Consider the following 8,655-nt stretch of genomic DNA (forward strand, 5'->3'; position numbering starts at 1 on the left):
TGGACAGAACCGTGCTTCCTCGCGACACAGAGGCTGCATGCAGGGGGGAGGCGATGGCTCAGAACTGAGAGGGTTCAGTTTTGGAGACCCCCCGGCCCCAGGGGGTAGACAAGTATGGGGGGGACAAGAGGTCCCGAGATGAGAGAAAACTGTGCTTTTTTTGGAACTGGTCAAAGCACCCTTAAAAGGATAACCCTTGAAGCAGCCCTGTTCCATGTCCAGTGGTCAGAGCGCTGGGCATGCAAGGAAGAGGTCACCATGGCCCCAAGAAGGACTCCTCTCCTCTTGATGGACTGAAATTGAGTATTTACAGGGTGATGGATGGAGAGTTGAAATTTGGAAGATGTATTGGAAATGTGGTGGGGGGAGGAGGAAATCTTTTTGTGAAGTTTTCATTTTCCAGGTGTGTGTGTGCGTGTGTGTGTGTGTGGTTTTTTTCTTTTGTAGTTTAGTTAATAAACTTTTTTTCTAAGGTAGAGGCCTGCTTTGCTTATTTCCTGGTCACATCTCACAGCAAACACCAGGGAAGTATATTTTCATGGTGCACTGGCATTGTGCCAGTGTCAAACCATGACACCCAGTTTGTTCTGTGGTATACAAATCGCTCCTTCTCTCCTGCATGGGGATCTCTGGGGATGTAGCTGAGGATGATTCTAGTCTGATTATCTTTGATCCAGCTTCCTTCTGCGGCCATTCAGACTTTGATCTTGCAATAGATGGGATGTTTGGTGGCTTCAGCAGTTCTTTTTATTCTGCTTATCACAGTAAAATCCCCAGAGCCACAGGGTTTGAGAAACAGCTGAAGCTTTATCAGCTGTTCCACTACATGAACCACTGGAACCATTTTGGTTCAGGATACAGAGGGTCTCCTGTAAACATTATGAGAAACCTTGTAAAGTAAGTTGCTGCTTAAGCCAAGTACTTCTTGAGCTATTTGGAAAAACCCCAGACTTGCTAGTGCAGCTGAAGGTGTAGTGATGAAAAGAAACCCTGTGAGATCCTTGACCTTCTTGCTCAGCTGAAGACCTTAGAATTTGTGAGTCCCACTGAGTACCAAGTAGGTACTTTTTAGGATTGTTGGGAATAGCATTATCATGGAAATACCTGCAGAAGGAGCTTCTTCATTTGCATAGTGAATAAACTAATCTCAGCATCCAGAAAGCATTTGAGATTATGCAAAGTAATACAAATAAATACTGAGGAGATGCCTAAAAAGTTGCTCTTTGTGTTTTGTTGTGTCTTCCCCGCTCTTTCTCATGCAGTTGTGAGCATGAGAGCAATGTTAACATCATGGTTTGAAAGCCAACAGGAACTGTGAGAAGGGATTTGGACTTGCAGTTTATTATCACAGAATCACAGAATGGGTGAGGTTGGAAGGGATCACTGGATGTCATCAAGTCCAGCCTCCCTGCTTTAAGCAGAGTCTTATAGAGCACATCACTCAAGGTTGTGTCCGGAGGCTTTTAAAGACCTCCAGTGTGTTGCTAATGTGATTCTTTTGGATGGAGACTATTCTCTTATAAAATGGAGTGAAATTTGGGTGCTTCCTAGCATGCTTGTAGCCTGTTCTGTGCTTTCTGGTCAGAAGAGAACTAGTTATTTTCTTTTTTTTGGATTATGTTTATGTTGAATAGTGTGCATTCTTAAAGAACTCTCCAGGTGAGATACTTTGCATGTACACATCTTGTGGAGCTGTATTCTCTCACCACTGCAAACAGAAGATGCTTTTTGACTGTTGTCACTGCCCACACAACAATGCCATCTGGTCGTGGTGCAGTCTTCACATACATTTTCTGTAGCTTTAGGGTACAGGTGCCATAAGCTAACATTTTATTTCAGTCCTTGTGGAGAAATATTAAAAGACAAGTCTGAGCAAAGAGAAGTCCATGGTGGCAGTAGTTGAACAGAAACAAGAAGTCTGCTGCAGCCCCAGGAGCAGGGACACTGAGGCAGCCTGGTGTGCTGCCCTGAGAGAAACAGGAAGCAAAGGATGGAGTGGCATGGAGGTGTTGTGGCCATGCTCTGTTTAAAGCAATGCAGCCAAAGGGAGCTAAGCCAAGGAAGGGCCCAACCAGTCACCAAAAGCTGAATTTTGTTTTATTGGCTTGAAAAGACAAAAGACTTTTCATACCTGCATATGCTAATAAAGTAAAACCTCTACATGCTTTACATGTGTGAACTAAAATCACTCAGTCTCCATGTAATCATAAAATTACATCAGCTGGAACTTTTTCTTTTCCCCACCCCCAAAGAAAACTATAAATACAGCATAGGAGGGGAGGGGATCAGAGGAGACTTATCCTGTGTATCCTGGAATGGCTGATGGGTTATACCCAGTGGCTTCTCCACAGGGGTGATGTGGCATTCACATTTTCTGAAAAATCCCTTCACCCAGGATTTTTCTCCTGGGAAGCTGAGAAGCCTCAGAGAAAACGGAAAACAAATTCTTATCACATTTGCTTCTCCTCTGTTTTGCTCATGTGGAATGTGTTTGGAGATTGTTTACCACCGGTGATTGTTTCATTGGTTTCTACTGTGAGTGTTTTGACTCAGTGGCCAATGAGTGCCAAGCTGTGTTGGGACTCTGGAAAGACTCACGAGTTTTCGTTATTGTCTTTTTAGCCTTTTGTAAGTATCCTTTCTGTATTCTTTAGTACAGTATAGCATTCTTTAATATAATATAGTATCATAAAATAATAAATTAGCCTTCTGAGAACATGGAGTCAGATTCATCATTTCTTCCTGCCACGAGAGTCTTAGCAAATATAGGGTGCCTGTCAGGTAACTTTTATTCCAAGGAATTCTACTACTTGTGCTTTCTCATATCAGTGTATTTATCAAGGATAGTTTATGACCCTTATTCTGTCACAATGATCAGTAAACCACACTGTTTATGCCTCTGAAACTGGGAATGCGCCCACTCTTGATTGTGCATCTTCTGTGCATCTGTGTTCATGAGAGTCCTAAGGCAGACTAGAGTGCTGCACTGTTCACTGTAAAATATTGTCTGTGAAGGTCTTCCAGGGACTCAGACAGACTAAGGAGGGGAAGATGTGGACACCTCTGGGCCCAGAACATCTTTGGATAACCTGGAAAGCAAGGAGGTCTTCCTTTCCTACATTTTTACATTACAGTCCCCGCTGAGCGCATGTGCTGTAGCTCTTGTGGTAAGAGACATGAAACCAAAGAAGATAAGTAATTCAGATAACAACACCTCACCAGTGTCAGAAGCCCATGATGACAGTGCCACAGACTATGGCTCCAACGTGTTAATACCTCCAAGGTAATAACACGTCCAAGGTGTTAATAGTGAAATTGTTCTCTTCTTGATGTAGGGTAGTAGCAGTGCTTCTGTGCAAGCATACCAGGTAGGTGAGAGAGATGCATGATATCTAACATGCACTTTGAGTGCTGGGGAATTACTTTTATTGACAAAAATGGCTTTGCAGTGGACATTGGCATATTACTGAGGGTTTTTTTGGGTGCTGATTTTGCAGTTATTTACACAAAGTAGAAGCAAGTTTGGAGAAGGCTGTCACTTCCTACAGGTTTTGCTCCTTGATTCTGCTATTTGTGTCACTTGCTGTTTGATTCTTCCTGCAGAAAGTCTGCTTGGTAAAATAGGTTTTAATTTTACCTTGTTGCTTAAATAAAAGTTTTCCAGTTCATTATGGTTGTCTCTGTTTCTTAAAATAAAGCCTTACATCTTGTGTTTATTCTTGGGGAGCTGCTTGCTCTGACCTGCTAAGGGTTGCTACTATGTGAGAGGGTTATGATCATCAGAGGTGTTTATGGGAATGCGCATGGTCATGGATTGGTCTGGAGCAGTGTGTCACTGAAGAAAATATATGTGCTGTTCATTACAGTGCAATTTCAGGACCTACTCTGCCTTCAATTTTTTATGTATTTTACCAGTGTGTGGAAGCTGATGATAAAATGTTCTGTCTGTGCCCTTTTCCTTGTTCCATTCACCCCAGCTTAGTCCACTTGGTTGAGAAAATGCTGTGGAGCTTTAGCCAGCAGTCAGCCTGGTTAGATCTCTTAACTGATCCATCTTCCTCCATAATAAACTTAGAAGTTACTTAACAAGGTCATTCTCTTTACAAATCTTCCACAAAGATGTTGATTTTTCTAAAATACCAAATACTTTTTATTATGAGCAGGGCAAAATAAATATGAAAGTGGATTTTCTTACAGTCTTAGATGTGAAATAAACTCACTGATAAAAACAGTAAGTCTTCAGAGGTGAACTTTTCCTAACAGAACTGAATCAAAGTATTTTTGTCATTGAAGAAAAATAGTGTTATTTATAAGTTACACAAATGTAAACAATTGTATTTACAGTGTTAATATAAGGGATATTGTGTTCATTTTTTCAAAGCTGTTTTGTGCTGTCATTAAAATTGGAAGGGGTATAAAGAAGCAGACAAATGGGATGTAACAGCAAGGTCTCATTTTCTGTGAATCCCTTGTCTTTGAGCACTTCTAGGCAGCAGCTGAATCTGGGGCTGGAGAAGGGAATGAAATCTCTCCTGAAGGCAGAGTGCTGGTGGTTCCTCAAAAGGATAGTGTAATTCTACAAGTTAATTGTTTTTTTTTAAATACACTTTGTGTAGTTCTGCAACGCTCTTAGAATTCCTTCTCCTGAGATTATTTTGTTGCCTTAAGTGTTCTAGGCATGCCTGTGTTAGTATTCACCTTTTTCTCTCACATTTTGAAGATTGTGTCCTGCTTTTCATCTATTCCTCTGGTTTGGCTCCCTCTGCAAGTTCTTAGTCTGATGAGCACATTTCCTTATATCCATGCTCTCATTCCGTATGTCCTGGTTCTCTGTCATAATTTTAATGACTTTCTATTTTTGTTTGAATAAGGAAAAAGGGTAAAAACCCAAACAAACAAATCACTGGGTTTTTCTGGAATATACAGTGTATTTGTAATTTATGTTGTAAGCAGTTATAATGACCTCTAAATAATAGTTCCAAGATGTATCTTGATGTATCACACCACATGTATAATTTAAACTAAATTTTGAAATTAATTCCTGAGGGAATTATATGGTGGATTGGGATATGATTATGTATAATTTGAGTAACATTGATTTCTGCCTTGGAGAGAAGTCAGGGGAAGAGAAACATGGAAATCAGAACTCAGTGGGAAGAATCTTAGAAAAAATTGGGTTGGGATAGACTTCAGAAGGTCACTTATTAGAATCTTCTCCTTAGAGCAGGATGAGCAACAAGGGCAGGCCAGGTCACTCAGGTCTTTGCCAGTTACATCCCTCCAAGAATGGAGTCTCCACAACCACTCTGGGCTTTACTGTCATTTTTGTGCAGACACCTCTCTGCAAGAACCTGCCTTCCTGTTGAATTGCTTACGGTTCCTGCATGCCCAGCATTTCAGTGTCATTTCTCTTTTCATTGCCAAGGACTGCTGCCACCTGCAAAAACTGCCTGCAGATACAAATATTGCACTCTAGAACTGGTTTTCCATGTACTTTTTAGTGCTGTTCCAAAATAGATCTGGTGGTGTAAAGTGCTGTGAGGCTGTTTTAACAGAAGTAAAAGCAGGCAGGATGTGGTATAGACTTAGCTTGTCATTAGGCATTGAATGTGACAAAAGAACTATTGAATTCCTAATAGACCTCACTTGTCAATTGTTTTTTTAGCATCCCCGCCTGCCCCTGCCTGAGATCCATCACAAACCCTTTATTTTGTCTTGCTCGGTTTCCCTCTGTGCAGTCATGTTTTCTAGCATTGTTGCAGCTTCTGTCCACTCACAGAACTCAACTATCCTTTTCCCCTTCTATTGGAATTAAACTCTCCACCCAACTTTTCTCAACCAGGATCAGTTTGACACAGAAATATTAGATTTTTATTAATGTAAGATTTTATATTTCCTTACAGATTAGTAGTGCTCAGTCCCAATTTGTCTGTTCAGCGTAACTCCCTCCTCAACTTTTTATTTTAACTGATTATTGCAGAGTTCTTGACCCTATCTGACACTGCTGTATTGCTTTTTTTCTAGAATTTTGCACCAAGATTTTACCAAGCTATTGCAAAATCCTGCATTTATTACTTAAAATAAAATATTGAAGCAAAAAGCATGTCCCACACATTCAGGAGCTTTTCCTTTCCTCCATGGGAGACCTTAGTTAATCCAGCTGAAATAAATAGAAATTGTTCCACGAGATATCAGTAAAACTGGGTTTGTTACAAGTGTCCATGTTAGGTTTCTTTTGCTTCTTTTAGAGGCAACTCCCACCCCTTTCTCTCCCAATACATTCTATACATCCTCCTATATTTTTCTTTTTTTAAATTCTGGAAGTGTAAAGTGTGAGAAGCGACAGAATGAAAGACATCACACAGTTGTATTTTTAAAACACCAACAAAATCTTAAAAAAAAGTATTGAAAAAATATCACTTGTTATTATTGTGTTGTATTTTAGAAATAGGCTTGTATCACAAGTCACTATGGCTTTGGGTCAGTTATAGGTTTGAGTTAGACAATGAGCAAAGTAACTTCAGGTAGAGGACTGGCAATGCAGCCAGAAGGGTATTGCAAAAGCATAACACTATTGAGGAATAACATTATACCTTTGGGGTGAAACACCATTAATATTAAGAAAAAAATTACAGACAATTACAGCAGAGGAAAACTACTCCTTTAAAAGTTACTGTTTCAGAAAATGAAACAGAATAAAGTTATTTCTGTTTAACTAGTGTGAAAATCTGTTTAGTGTGAAAATAGTTTAAAAAACAATTGTAATGCTTTACATTTTAAGATAATAACATTACAAAAGTTTTCACTAGCTAAGATATGTTAATATAGATTAAGTGAAATTATTCTCAGGCAGAAAGAACAACAGAAAGAACAACGAAATCCACGTATTCTTATTGCCATACTCACACTGTGTTTTTAAAAGGAGATAAAAAGATATCTTTAGTCTGCTTATGATGCATTATACTCAACTCGAACATGGAGAGGGAACATATTTTCACACACATGTCTAAGTTTGCCTGTCATATGTGCTCACAGCAGTCAAATAATGAAAGGAATTCTCCACTTTGTGAAGCCAAGATTAAATTCTAAATTGCACCATCTGAGAACTAATTTTATGATCATCATCTCCAGCTTTCAATCAGCCAGGATTTAAAAAAAAAAAGTTTTTCAAGAAAGAAAACATGCTACAGCTTCTGATACTTCTGATATGATGATACAGTTTCAATACTAGAAAGTATCTGTCCTATTGTTACCTTTTATTGTTTTCATGTCTCGTTGGTTTAGCTAGGAGGCCTCCCTTAAACTTCTAATTTACTGTAGATATTGCATTCTACACATATTCAGAAGCCAGGAAACTTTATGGGCTTCAGATTGCTACCTTAGGTACATGATACCTCTGCTAGTATCTAGTATGATATCTAAAAAGTCACATTAAAATATGATCCTTCAGTTTAACTAAAATGAGGTCAAAAAATAACCAGGATTATTCTTTTATATTCTTTCTGTCATTTATTTTACAAGGCATGAAGGGTGAAACAAACTCAAAATATATGAGTTTTAATATTTCAGATGCAAAGAGGAGGCACAACTCAAAAGTCTTGAAGCAGATGAAAGGCAAAATTCTAGCTCACTCAAAAAGGTCACTTACTGTCAGTCCTGAAGTTCCTGAAGAAAACTTCAGTTTCAGAGTAACACAGAGCTTGGGGGATGATGCACAATACACAGCTGGAAATACACAGCTGCACCAAAGGTAGAGTGAGGATAACAGGAGCAGGTTCCTCTGTATCTCACCCCAATGTGACAGAATTACCCGGAAGGGAGTGTAGCACAGAGAGGAAAATGCAGGATACAGGGCTCCATGTTGTGACAGCAGAGAGATGGATGTTTTTAGAAAGGAATTGCTTCTCTGAAGTCAGAGATTTATGGCCATAGAAAAAGGCACATGAAAGATTCCTCCATAAGATAGTGGATAATTTAAGGTAGTGGTTTTTTGGATTTCTGCAGTGGTTAAATAACAAAAAAATCTTCCCTATAAAGAGACTTCTGAAAAAAGGTCAGCAACTGGCTTTTGAAACCAGTGTTGTGAAGGAGGTATTTCCTTAAAAACAGCATGGTTTTCTTTTTATTTTCAATAGAACATGAAAAGTCATAACTGTACTAGGAATGTTTTTAATATTGATCTAATAACCTAAATATATATTACAATTAAATAGTATAGTAACAAATAAAGCTATTTTAGAGTTCTGCTAGCACTTTGCTTTCCACTGTATGGAAAGACAAATATCTGTCATCTATGCCTATCTATCATTTGCAACTTCTCACCCTCCCTTCTTTGCATTTAGAGCCTCCAGAAATTAGAGATCGCTAGAACACTGCCTCTTTGAGAGGAAATGCGGAGCAAACAAGCCTGAGGATGCAACTTCTGAGCAAGGAAGAAAATAGAGGATTCACTGCCAAAGTTATTTCTTGTCAAACATCCCTCCTTAGCCAAAGGAGCAGGGGAAGGGAAGATGTACCGGCGGCACGCACGAAGATCCCCGGCGCGTACGGCAGTAGGGAAGGGGCTCTGGGTGGGGAGACGCCCGGGGGACGGAAAAGGAGGCAGGGGAGGAGTTTCAGGCTCCGAGCGCGGCTCGTCCCCCCCCCTGGAGCCTG

General features: G+C 39.7%; 1 pseudogene; it reads left to right on the plus strand.

Moving 5' to 3' along the window:
• LOC102033081 overlaps positions 1–901 on the plus strand; it is a 6,516-nt pseudogene extending 5,615 nt beyond the window's left edge.
• The last annotated feature ends 7,754 nt before the right edge of the window (positions 902–8,655 follow it).

The sequence above is a fragment of the Geospiza fortis genome, unplaced genomic scaffold (assembly GCF_000277835.1).
Source record: "Geospiza fortis unplaced genomic scaffold, GeoFor_1.0 scaffold2301, whole genome shotgun sequence".
Taxonomy (NCBI): Eukaryota; Metazoa; Chordata; class Aves; order Passeriformes; family Thraupidae; genus Geospiza; species Geospiza fortis.